At 41.6% G+C, this 12839-nt stretch overlaps 1 protein-coding gene across 6 annotated transcripts in view; it reads right to left on the bottom strand.

The window, feature by feature from the left end:
- Positions 1-12839, bottom strand: part of OSBPL3 (oxysterol binding protein like 3) — a 160311-nt gene that overhangs the window by 129950 nt on the left and 17522 nt on the right. For 5 of the 6 annotated variants that reach the window (XM_036010488.1, XM_028526160.2, XM_028526161.2 and 2 more), the window contains exon 2: positions 10780-10910. The exons of the other annotated variant lie outside the window; for it this stretch is intronic. The gene's annotated coding sequence lies outside the window, so the exon portion shown is untranslated. The remainder of the gene's footprint in view (positions 1-10779; positions 10911-12839) is intronic. 6 annotated transcript variants of the gene reach the window in all.

Genomic DNA, 12839 nt, shown 5'->3' with positions numbered 1-12839 from the left:
TTTACACAATGGAATACCACACAGCAGAGAGAAAGAAGGAGCTCCTATCCTTCCCAACAGCATGGATGGAGCTGGAAAGCATTATGCTAAGCGAAATAAGTCAGGCAGTGAAAGACAAATACCATATGATCTCACCTTTAACAGGAACCTAAACAACGAAACAAAGAAACAAGCAAAATATAACCAAAGACACTGAAATAGAGGACAGGCTGACAGTGACCAGAGGGGAGAGGGGAGGGAATTTCAGGGGACAATGGGAAGGATTTACAGGAACAAGTATAAAGGACACATGGACAAAAACTGGGGGGGAGGGGGGGTGGAAATGGGAGGCAGATGGGGAGGGATGGGTAGGTGGGCTGGGATGGGAATAAAGGGCAGAAAACTATACTTGAACAATGACTAAAATAAAAAATAAAAAATAAAAGAAATGAAAAAAAAGAAACTATGTGGTTCAACACACAAAACTTGTAAAAACTTCTTGGCTAAAGATAAGAGGGGAAAAACAGGGCTGTCCAGAACAAGTCCGCTCAGAATTAAAGCTGCCGTGCAATCTGGAACTCAGACCACCACCGAGGACAGAACAGAGTCGGTGCGCAACAGATGAAAGGCAAGCTACAGAACCACAGAGAACAAACCTGAGGTGAAACAAAAGTCTAGTTTCACATTTATGCAAAGCTAAGTCTTAAATCTTAATTAAGATAAAAGTTGCATTTGTATGAAATTGTGTCAAAGTCTCACAATTAATATTTGTTTATTTAATACTTATATAACAGCCGCCACCACCCCCACCCCCCATAAATAGAATGACCCTAATATTTGAAAATCATATATCTCATAAAGGATTGATGTCCAAAATACATAAAGAACTCATATGACTCAATAGCAAAACAAAATCCAATTAAAGATGGGCAGAAGATACGAATAAACATTTTTCTGAAGATGACATACAAATGGCCAACAGGTACATGAAAAGGTGATCAACATCACTCATCATCAGGGATATGCAAATTAAAACCACAGTCAGACACCACCTCATGCCTATTAGCATAACTGTTATCAAGAAGACAAGAAACAACAAGTGTTGGTGAGGATGTGGAGAAAAGAGAACCCTCGTGTACTGTTGGTTAGAATGTAAATTGGTGCATCCACTATGAAAAACAGTTATGAACATTCCTCTAAAAATTAAAAATAGAACTACCACATGATGCAGCAATTCCCCTAATGGGTATTCAGCCAAACAAAATGAAAACACTAACTTCAAAAGATATATGTACCCTCATGTTCACTGAAGCATTATTTATAATAGCCAAGACAGGGAAACAATCTGAGTGTCCATCAATGAATGAATGAATGAAGATACTATATACACACATATACATGCACAGATATATAAACATTTTCTTTATCCACATATACACATACTACACACATATACATATCTGCACACACAATCAAATAATATTTATCCGTTTAAAAGAAGAAAATCTAGCCCTGGCTGGCATAGCTCAGTGGATTGAGCGCGGGCTGCGAACCAAAGTGTCGCAGGTTCGATTCCCAGTCAGGGCACATGCCTGGGTTGCAGGCCATGACCCCCAGCAACCACACATTGATGTTTCTCTCTCTCTCTCTTTCTCCCTCCCTTCCCTCTCTAAAAATAAATGAGTAAAATCTTAAACAAAAAAAAAAAAGAAGAAGAAGAAAATCTTGCCATTTGTGACAACATGAATGAGCCCGGGAGCTTTATGCTAAGTGAAATAAGTCAAACAGAGAAAGATAAATACCATGTGATTTCACTTATATGTGGGGTCCAAAAGAAAAAAAAGGGAAAAAAGAAAAACCTAGTTCACGAATACAGAAAAGAGATTGGTGGTTGCCAGAAGTGGGGGAAGGGGAGAAGAATGGGTGAAAGAATCAAAAGGTCCAATCTTCCATTTATAAAATAAATGTCACGGGAATATAAAATAAAGCAGAGTTGGCTATAGTTAAAAATACTGTATTGCACATTTGAGAGTTGCTAAGAGAGGAAATCTTAAAAGTTGGGAGGGGAGGGGAAGGGAGGAAGGGAGGGGAACGGAGGGGAGGGGAGGAGAGGAGAGAGCAAGAAAGGAAGTCTCACCTAACACCAATTATTGATGACTGTGGTATCAGAGCATAGAAAGTGGGAAGAGAAAATAAAGAAATTTGGGATTGTGGAAATAGACTGCCAAAGAAATCAATCAAAATCTTATGTGTGAATCTTTTTATAATGGCCTAACAAAAGTGGGTCTTTAAGTGATCTTTGTTCATGTTTCTTAAAAATAAACATGCCTTGGCCCTAGCTGGTTAGTTCTGTTGGTTAGGGTGCCATCCCAACATGCCAAGGTTGCAGGTCGGATCTCCCTGCAGTCAGGGCACATACAAGGATCCACCAATGAAGGCATCAATAAGTAGAACAACAAATTGATGTTTCTTTCTCTCTCTTTCTTTGTCTCTCTCTCAAATCAGTAAGTAAAAAATATTTTAAATAATAAACTTGAAATAATACAAATAAGTAAATTTCCTTTTATAAAGCAACGCCTTGTTCAAGGAAAAAGTAAATCACAATTACGTATTCCATTGTGCATAGAGGATTTATATTTAATTTCAGATCCACTTTGGTTTAGAAAAAAAGAGAAAAATTAAAAGTAAATACAAACCAAAAAGGTCACTTAGTAATATTAAATATATACACAGAGGCCATGAATGTGAATGCAGATACAAAAATTTAAAAAAGAACACTTTTAGAGCTGAGGAAGAAATTCGGTTTACACAAGCCAGAAGAGTGTTTATAACCTAAACACACAAAGATATCTTGTTCTTTTCCCCCAAGTTCCCAACTTTACTGGAAAAGATGTAAGAATTGAGCTTTAAAGGAAAGTATTCTGTTTTCTTCCATTTAAAAGCCAACAGAAAAAGCACCACAGGGGAGAAACCTGTATTGATCCTCCTTAGTGTTAGTAAGAAAAGCTCTGTATTAATTTTACTCTAAACAAATACAAAAAAAAAGACAAAACACTCTAGACATAAACCTTCTGCAAAAGCTCTCAGAAATCAGACATAACACCCACGGTACATCATGCATCTTGAATGAATAAACACTTTCAGAGAGACCTCAAATGTTTTCATTTTTTTAAACATAAAAGGGAATCATTTTATTCAAGTACAAATGAGACTATAAAGAGTTTTTATATCACTGATAACACTTCCCGGGGATACTCTTAACTGGATTATCTCACCAAATAACTGAAAGGAACAACAGGAGGGAAGATGGAGGGACCTCCTCCGGCTACCCTTTCATGCTCGGAAACAGCAGCTCAGACACGGATAAAGTCTTAGAATGCAACGGTGAAGACGCACTTGAACTACCCAGGCACCAGAAGGACACACAAAATTCTATTCAACAAGACTAATATTCTTTGAGCTAAGATTAGTATATGAAATAAGGAGAAAAATTTTAAGGACTAAGCAAAACATAAGTAGTTCAACCTTTCATTTGAGGGATGGGAAAACTGAGGCCTGCAGGCTCGAGATTTGCACAGCGTCATGTTGCCACTACTGCCGTGCACCAGGAGACCTGGGCCTGCCTGGCGTCTGCCCTGACGCTCATCATGCACTGCGGCAGGCTGGCGCCTCGGGGAGCTCAGAGGGTATGGATTACTCTTCCACCCCTGCAAAAAAGTTTAACATCCTGAAACAATAAATGAAATTTTAGGTGTTCTACTGATTAAGAAAGGCCAGGGAGGGAGGGAGGAAAGAAGGAAAAGAAGGGAGGGAGAGGGAGGGAGGGAGGCCTCACATAAGCCTCCTCAAGAGACTTGGTACTAAAACTTTTCATCTAGGTCAATGTAATTCATGCCAGACACACGTATAGCTATAGACGAAATCCTACAACATTCTTAACTCCGTGTGTTACATCAACCCTCAGGAGATCAAGGTAATTTCCAGGATTCCCCAGCCCTAGCAATGGCAAACCACTGAGTAAGAGTACCATTGAGGTTCCCAAATTTAAAACATCTCCCTGCCCAATTCCCTTTCCCTTCCTCCACCTCCCCTGAAACAACTCTGGGCTTTTCGAATGCCATACTCCTTTAAAAGATGAAAAGATTAAACCCACACCAGAGTAGTTTTGGTTCATCCCTCTAGTGGTTCTGGCAACTCATCCAACAGCTCGATTCCGACAGCCAACCATTTGTCAGCTCTGCCAGGGAGTCAGCCCTCATCTCCCCAAATCAAGCACCTCTTCCCTGGGGTTTCCTTCAGGGAAAATTATACCAGCAAATTCTAATTTCCTGTCCCTGCAGGAAAGATTGCTCAGAATGTGGGTTTAAATGTCTCTTATGAAAGGAGTGCATGACAGCTGAATTATGACCGAATTTTCAATCTTCATCTTAAATAGGAATTTATTAAGTGAGCACTTGTTATTATTCTCAGTATGAAAACCAAATAAATGAAGAGAAAAAGGACTAAGCTTGTTAAAAAGCAGTCAGATTGTATCACTGATTAAGCATTCCATGGCCAAGGAAGGACTTGCTCATTTTAATCAGAAGCTATAGATTTATATCCACTCCCTGTTTTAGGACCTGGCACAGTAGATGCTTAATAAATGCTGACTGAACAAATAAAAAATGAAATTTCGAGCCACTTTTCACCAAGGCACGACTGAGGCTCCATTTAATAAGCGGTCTACGCCATCTGGAACTGTGTTAATTGTGCAACAGCATGAACTGAAAGGCTGCGGCATTCACCCCAGGATAACCCTTGCTACAAACTGTGAAACAAAACAGTTCGTGAAGAAAATCACCTTCCTGAAAATCACTTCAATAACAGTGACAGGCGATCTGAAACGCTTCCTCAGTCGTTGGGACAGACCTTCAAACGTACTCAGAGAAAGGGCTTGAGTAACACTAGAGATGACAGCCCCGGAGAGATCACACGGAGCTTTTTCCATCCAAGACCTTTCTTCCTCCTTCACGGTGATGTGTTCTTCGCCCTTCCCCAAGAACTGCAGTTTTCCCGGAGACGAACAAAGGAGCTATGATGTCAAAATACACTGTCACTCATGCCAAAACACCACCCTGAACCCTAGAAATCATCATCTGGCTGCGTTATCATGAAAAGTCTTTCTAGTCAAACACTTTGGATCAATCTTTTTGCAAATTAAGGTATCTTTAGACATGAGGTTATTATTTATTCTCTGTACCAAGAGAGACTGTTACTTTTTGAACCTTTTTCCATCAGGATGTCAAAATCTTTCAGTCACGAGGTAGGGCATCAAACCAAAATAGCTTGCAAAGTTCTGTATAATTATGAATGTCATTATAGCTACTCTTACACCAAGAATCATTTACACTACCTGAATTCACATAAACACATTCACTAGGGACCCATTTGACCCGGACATTTCTGCTCCCGGCGAAGCGTTTAGACAAACAGTGCTCTCACCATTCCACCCATAGTGTTCCCGGCTGCCTGGCCAGTTCTCTCACCCCAATCAGAGCAGTGGGGCGGGGGAGGGCACAAAACAGCAAGTCTTGCAATGCTTCTTACTCCTCCTTCTGCAAAGAAACTGAGGTTCTGTCCAACTAGTGAAGGAAAAGGGAGTTCAAACTGGGACGCTAGACAAACAAAAAGTCATTCTGCACCGACACACTCTTTAATTTCAAATCTGGTGATTCTTAACAGGAATATGGGGACCAACCTATGGTACCTAGAAAATATAATACTGGAAGACACTTTGAAAGGATTTTTTCAAAAGAGTGTAAGAAATATACTAGGCCTGACACGTTGTCCCATGACCAAAGAGTCTTGCCAATGGTACTAAAGGGATGGGATAGGTATTCCTTCCAATAGAATGGGTCAGAATAAAGGATAAAGCAATTGGGCAGATGAGGAAGGAAAACATGATCCCACCCTCCATGACCATGACTTCAAAGACCCATGATGTCCCTTGGTCACTAGAGGGTTCATGAGACCCGGGATTTTATTTTGCTCCCTACTACACAGACCCCTGTACTTGAACAGTTTCTAGCACATAAGAGGCTCCCAATTAATTATTTTTGAATTAACACAACATTATAGCACCATCACCCATGAATTTGCTTAAAACCAGTAGCATACTAATTTACCAGTTAGGCCTACTAATGAGAGAAAACACACTTAAACCTTTCCCATAATGGGCCTGGGTGCCGCTGCATCATTCAGGGATTCATTTATTCCTGCAACAAAAAAGTACTGAGCACCTGCCATGTGCTAGGAATTTTCCTGGCATCATAGCGGTAAAGTGGCAGACAAGACACAGAGTTCCTGCCCTCATGGTGCGTCCAATCTAGTGGCGTTCCTCGGCTGCTGTGGGGCGGACAGGTTGTTAGGGAGGAGCGGAGGGGCAAAGAGGCTGGTGAGGACACTAGTCTAGACCAAAGGTGAGCTGATGACAACTTGGACCTGAAAGGTTTGGTGACAAGGGATTGGATTCGGGATACCTTCTGCACATTTAGAGGCTGATGGGAAAAATCCAGAAGATGGAGAAATTGATAATGCAGGAAAGAGGGGATGAACCCATGGGCAAAGCCCTTGAATGAGCAACAGGTTGGAACCCCAGGCACCAGTGGACCGTCTCAGACGGGGACAGGGAAAAGGGGTTCAGTGTAACAGGTGCAAAGGCGGACAGTGTGGGTACCATCATCTTCCTGAGCACCAACGCCTTCAAAAAAGGAAATTCTTATCTAAACAAAACCCCTTAGGCGGCAGGTTAAGCCCATTCTCTTCCCAGATTAAGAAATGTAACACATGTTCACTGCATTTAGACATTTTAGAAAACATGTAATTCCACCATCTAGTGATAACTACTATAAATTTTTGTTGCATTTCATCCCTAAATATTCTCTGGTTACCAATCTAATTTATTCTGTCATTTATTCTGTGTATGTAATTTGCCATTCTACCTTTCTCAGAAGTGCTCATCCTATGTTACACTCACGCATTTCTCAGTTTCATGGAAAGACTGATTTGGAGTCAGCGTGGTGTTTGAGTCCCAGCCCCACCACAGACAAGCCTTCAGCCTCCCATGCCCCTTCACTGCTCTGGCCTTCAGGACAGCTCCGGTGGCCTCTGGGTCCTTGCTCCCGCCATCTCCCCACCTCCCTGGAAGGGGGTGGGGGTGGGGTAGGTCTCCATGACCAGCTGCTCTTCCGCACACACCTGAACGGTTCTGTCTCAGTCATGTCCCCGTGCTACATACTCTGCCTGGATCAATCCATGTATCCCTCGGTTTAAAGCTGCTTCTAGACAAGTACTCTCTCTGCACGAGCCAGGGCAGGCCTCTTCTCTCTACCCGTATGCACTTCTTCCCACAAAGCTGCTCCTGTGTATGTGATTCCTCAAGTGCCATCCACCTGATCACTCTGCCACCGTCTTCTAACATCTGACCGCTCGCGTGCATTCTACCTCCTACATCTACATCCTCTGACCCTCTGACCCTCCTCATGTACAAACATTGTACCTTTCTTTTCATATATGCTCTACATCATTGAAGCCCACCCCACACCTCTTTTATCTGCCCTGCTACTTCTCTCCACTTCTTTCCACAAACTCGTACTGGGCTCCGTTACTCCTCAAACACCAAGGCTCCCCCTGCCCCAGGGCCTTTGCACATCCTGTTTCCTCTAGCCGAACCACTCTTTCCCTGGACATTTGTGTCACCTGTGCTTGTCTCTCCTCAGGTCTCTGCTCAAAGGTCACCTTATTAGAGAGGCCTTTCTTCATTCTATATAAAATCAAGTTACAACCCCCGGCGCCTGGTACTCTTATTTGTTTAAGCCACAAACTCTCCCAGGGAAGAACTGTGTTCACTGTTGTATTTCCAGGACCCACAGGGGCCCAGCACATTCATCGGCAGTCAGTAAACATCTATGGAATAAATATATTTTTAAAGATTTTATTTATTTATTTTTAGAGAGAAGGGAGGGAGATAGAGAGAGAGAGAAACATCAATGTGTGGTTGCTGGGGGTCATGGCCTGCAACCCAGGCATGTACCCTGACTGGGAATTGAACCTGCAACACTAGAATAAATATTTTTGAAAATATACAGTCTTAGAGAGTGTTTCATATCAATATTATCAACAGAGAGGGACCACCCCCTTTCTTTTCATTGGGTCTTCCACATTTAGGTTATTTCCAATCTTTTCCCATTATAGCAGCTTGCTCATGCATAAGCTATTTATAAGGTACGTTTCTAAAAGAGAATTGCTTGATCAAAAGTACACATTTTCAATTTGAGAAAGAATGCCAGATTGTCTTCCGTAGAGATTTATGCAATGTATTCCCCTTTCAGCCACAAATAGAGACTATTTCTCCACACATTTGTCAATATAACCTCTTGTCAAACATTGTTGTAAAATCTCGGCAAATGGGATAGTGAAAAATAGCATCTCCATGTGTTTCCATTTGCTTTTTCTAATGAGTTTTTCTGGTTCTTTTTTGATTGATAGTCTCACTTTGAGCATTATGAAAATTTATTTTGTTCCCTTTGACTTTCCTCTTCTATATCCTTCTGCACATCCTGTAATCCAGCCATTCTAAACCACCTGCTGTGGCCCAAATGGGCCACATCTTGGAAAATGCCCATTCCTGCCACCTCCAGTCAAGTTCAAAGGCATTTCAATGCTTATGGAATGCCCCTGTATTCCTTTCATAGGACTTAATCCCTCCCACCCAGGGCACATTTTTAGAGCTTTGTAATAGCATCATTTCACTGTGCTGTGTACTTATGTGAGCTCCTCAAAGTCCAAGACCAAAGTCTTCATCTTAGCATCCCTTATGATGTCCAACACATCCACTCAATTAATGCAGGATGAAAGACTAAATCAGAAATAAAACTGTGAATTTTAATTACAGACGTTCCTTAAACTCCCAAACCAGTGCTGTAGATCCAGTGACGGAGAAAACGAAATGAAGTGAAGGCCTGGAGACTTGTTCTTGGGCCTAAAAGTTCGTATCACAACTTAATAAATGCTAATCAAATCCTTCTTTTGAGTTTTTTGCTTAGTGTTGTTTAACACTGAAATTGTGGCTGTGACTTAAATGACTAAAGAACACAACAAAGATCAAAGCACTTTCCTAAGCAAGGCACTAATGACCCATACACTTAGGAAAAGGTGATCAGCTTCTCTGCTAATCAAGGAAATGCAATTTTGAAATCACAAGATACCACTAAGCCTCCACCGGAATGGCTAAAAAGAAAAAGTTGGGCAATGCGAGGTGTGAATGTAGATGAACTAGAACTCATATGCCGCTGGAGGAAACTGGCACAACAACTCTGGAAAAAGGGGTAAATCAACAAAAGCTACCCACATGCCAATGCTGTGCCCCTGAAACTGTACTCCTAGGTACACAGTCTATAAAGACACACGTGTTCACCAGAAGCTCTGTACAAGAAGGTCCACAGCAGCATTAATGGTAACAGCCTCCAATCAGAAACACACAAATGTTTGTCAATAGTAGAATAGAAAAACAAATTTTGGTATTCCTACAATGGAATTCTAACAGCAAAGAGAACGAACAAGCTACAACATCACACCAAAATATGTGTGAATCTCACTGATCCAAAGAGCAACTTAAATGACAAAAACAGGCAGAGCTAATCTGACGGTGCTACAAGTCAGGGGACCCCTTTGCAGTGGGCATAGGGACTGGGGACAATATAAGGAGGCTTCTAAAGAAGGGGTAATCTTCTGTTTCTGATCTGGATGCTGGTTGCACACTGGTGTTCATCTTATGAAAACTCACTCAACTACATTTGTGTTTTGTATCCTTTCCTGTGTGGGCATTACACATCAATAAAAAGTTTACCTAGAATAAAAGAAAAGCAATGGGCTAAACCTCCCAAGGACAATACATTTTTTAAAATATCTTTCACGAACAAATGTTTTTAAATGTCATAACGAGCATTAGCCACTTGCAAACCCAACTGCTTTGCACTGTTTGACCCAAGAGCCTACGACTAAAAAAAGATCCCAGAGAAGGCAATTTTCTATTCCTGAAGTAATGCAGAGGCCACAAATGGTGTTCACAATTGTTTAAGAAGAACAACAACAACAAAAGGAGGTGACCAGAGGCGACCAGCTATAGGGAACAAGCCACAATTGCAGAAAAAGATGAAAAGGAACAAAACCTTCTTAAAATTATACCAAAATAGCAATTACTCTTAAATAAGCCTTCTGTTGAGCTACTTAAAAAAAAAAAACAACAACTATTTATTCTAATGCAGATCTGTGCCTCAGTGCCCAACTTCCCTCCCAACATTATTTTAAAACACTGCACAACAGACAAAGAAAGGGAGAGTGTCATGTGAGCAGTAATTAGTGGCAAGTGCAGGTGTCTGAGCAGAGGGAAACCAAGGGAATGAAACACAAACCCTTCCACCTCATTAGTCTTCTAAAAATATTCTCGCCATACAAAGGCATGCCCTGCTTACGTAGTATTTAAATGAATGAGAAACCTAATCAAAATGGGTTTTGTGAATCTTAACCATAGCCCAGATGCAAATACTTTGGAGATTTAAAAAAAGGGAAAAAAGAATTGATGGCACAACTAGCCGAGCAATGCTTCAAATAAGCACAGAGATGGACAAAATAAAATCAGTACGTATTAAACTCAGTTATCTGTGCCAATGGAGGCAGATTTTGAAAAATCTTTTCTATTGGGCTATGAAATATAGAAATAACAGACACTTGGGAGGCTGACGAACAGACCCAAATACTTACCCTCTTATGAACTTGGCATTAATTCATTTTTAACTTGATCTCAATAGGACTCAAGAAGCAGGCGAATGGAAGAGATCTGAAGTCTTGGCAACCACCAGAAGGAGATGACTTTGCAGCCGGTTTTCAACGTCCTATTGTAAAAGGAGATACCAAGAGGATGATTAACTGGAACTCACAGATAATCCATCACAGTTCATGTCGGTCATTGTACAAAACTGGTTTTGCAGAAATATCACCAAATAAGGAGCCCTAGAAATTAGAAAAATGATGCTGTTGAGGTTTTACTACTCCCTTGGCCTTATCTCGTCCACCTCCAGGCAAAGGTGCTAATAAATAGTGAAATTTTCAGAAGGCAGGTAGCAACAATGAAAACAAGCAAGAGATCTGAATAATCAAACTTTCAATTAATTTTTTAAAAATCTGGAACTAGTAATTCTTGGCTCATATAATGATTCTTTTAAAAAAGTGTTGCTTACAGAAGCAACAATTTGAATTAACCACTCATGATCTGAGCTAGGAATGGCATTAAGGGAAAAAGAAAAATGGGAATTACCTCCTTTATCAAAGCAGGTTTATTAAAGACACTTACGCCGACGGTTCAGCCAAAACCAAACATAAATTGTCTAACGCTAACCTGGTTAAACGGGTTTAAAGAGAAGATCACCATCATCTAGCCAAGAATAATTGAAATTAGCAATAAAAACAACAAGAAGACTTGCTGAGGGCCCAACAAGGGCTGACAGTCAGGTTAGCACATTAATCAAAGAGTAACTAAGAGGTCTCGCTAGAAGAACCCACAGAATAAAGACGAAATCAACAAACGCATGGAGAGCATCCAAGCTGAGCACGCACTCACTCATCAAGCGTTTACCCTGAGCGCTCACAACACTGTAAAAGACGGATATCCATCATTTTTGTCCAGCCACCTCATCCTTCTGCTACCAGAACCTCAGTCTTTCTGTGAGCTCCCCTGACCCCTGCCAAGCCAGTGACTGCCCTGATGACCCTGTCCCCAGTTGCTGGTTCAGAGTTAGGGGCGTGACCAAAGGCAGGGACAATCAGAAGCAGCCATCATTGGCAGGACAGAGTTGGTCAGCATGCAGGAAAAGGCCTGTAGCTGATGCGAGGTCCTCGCACAGACAAAGCCTGGCTGCCAGTGAAGCCAGAGGAGAACAGGCTGGGAGATGGCAAGAACCAAGGCCCCAAAGACACGACTTGAGCCCCTAGATCCAGCCATGCCAGAAACTAGGCCTACTCTTAGACTTTTTAGCAACATAAGCCAATACATTTTCTTTTAAATTGTCTTTGAGCTGGATGGGTTTCTGTTACTTACAAACAAAACATCCTAATACACCCCTGTTGCTGTATTCCTTTAAAACGGTTTATAGGAATAATTCTTCAGCCAGAGCACTCCCCCTCAATTATTAAAAAATCAAAAAGTATCTTTTGAAATGGAACATCTGAGAAGCGAACATGAAATAAGTCTTTCCCTTTATTATTCCCTGCATCTACAGACCTTTTGAAGACTGACTTATTTCCTCCCACAAAAGAAAATAAGCTTCTTGGTGTAACTGATTAGTCATACCACATCCTAACACTCGGCTCTTGGGGCCTTCAGGACACCAAAAACCAGTGTGTTCAGCTCAGTCTTTGTGGCAGAGCCCAAGAATTCCTAGGATGAAGTCGAATTTGAGTTTTGAGGCTTACAATCACTTCACTCTGCCTCCCCTGTGAAAAGGAGGAAAACCCAAATAAAGAGTGCGCGGATTCTACGAGCCTCCCTCGGACCCCACAAAACAGAGGCCAGTCATGTGCTCAGACCACAGTTACAAAGGGCCGATGTCAGCAGTCAGATCTGTGGGTTTTTAACGTGCTCACCATTCCAAAGCCATACTCTGATAGAAAAACACGGGCTGGCCACAAGAACCCACGAGAATCGGGCCCGTACTCTCTGCCCCTTTCTGCTGGGATCTGTCCTGGGTAGACAGTAGCACGTGCAGTTGAGCTCGCATCTGATCACCTAGGCACCCTTGGGTGAGGGGAGGATGCTGAGCCAGGTG

This window comes from Phyllostomus discolor, chromosome 10 (assembly GCF_004126475.2).
Source record: "Phyllostomus discolor isolate MPI-MPIP mPhyDis1 chromosome 10, mPhyDis1.pri.v3, whole genome shotgun sequence".
NCBI lineage: Eukaryota > Metazoa > Chordata > Mammalia > Chiroptera > Phyllostomidae > Phyllostomus > Phyllostomus discolor.
The sequence above is the reverse complement of the archived record's forward strand: the minus strand, read 5'-3'. Positions and strand labels throughout refer to the sequence as shown.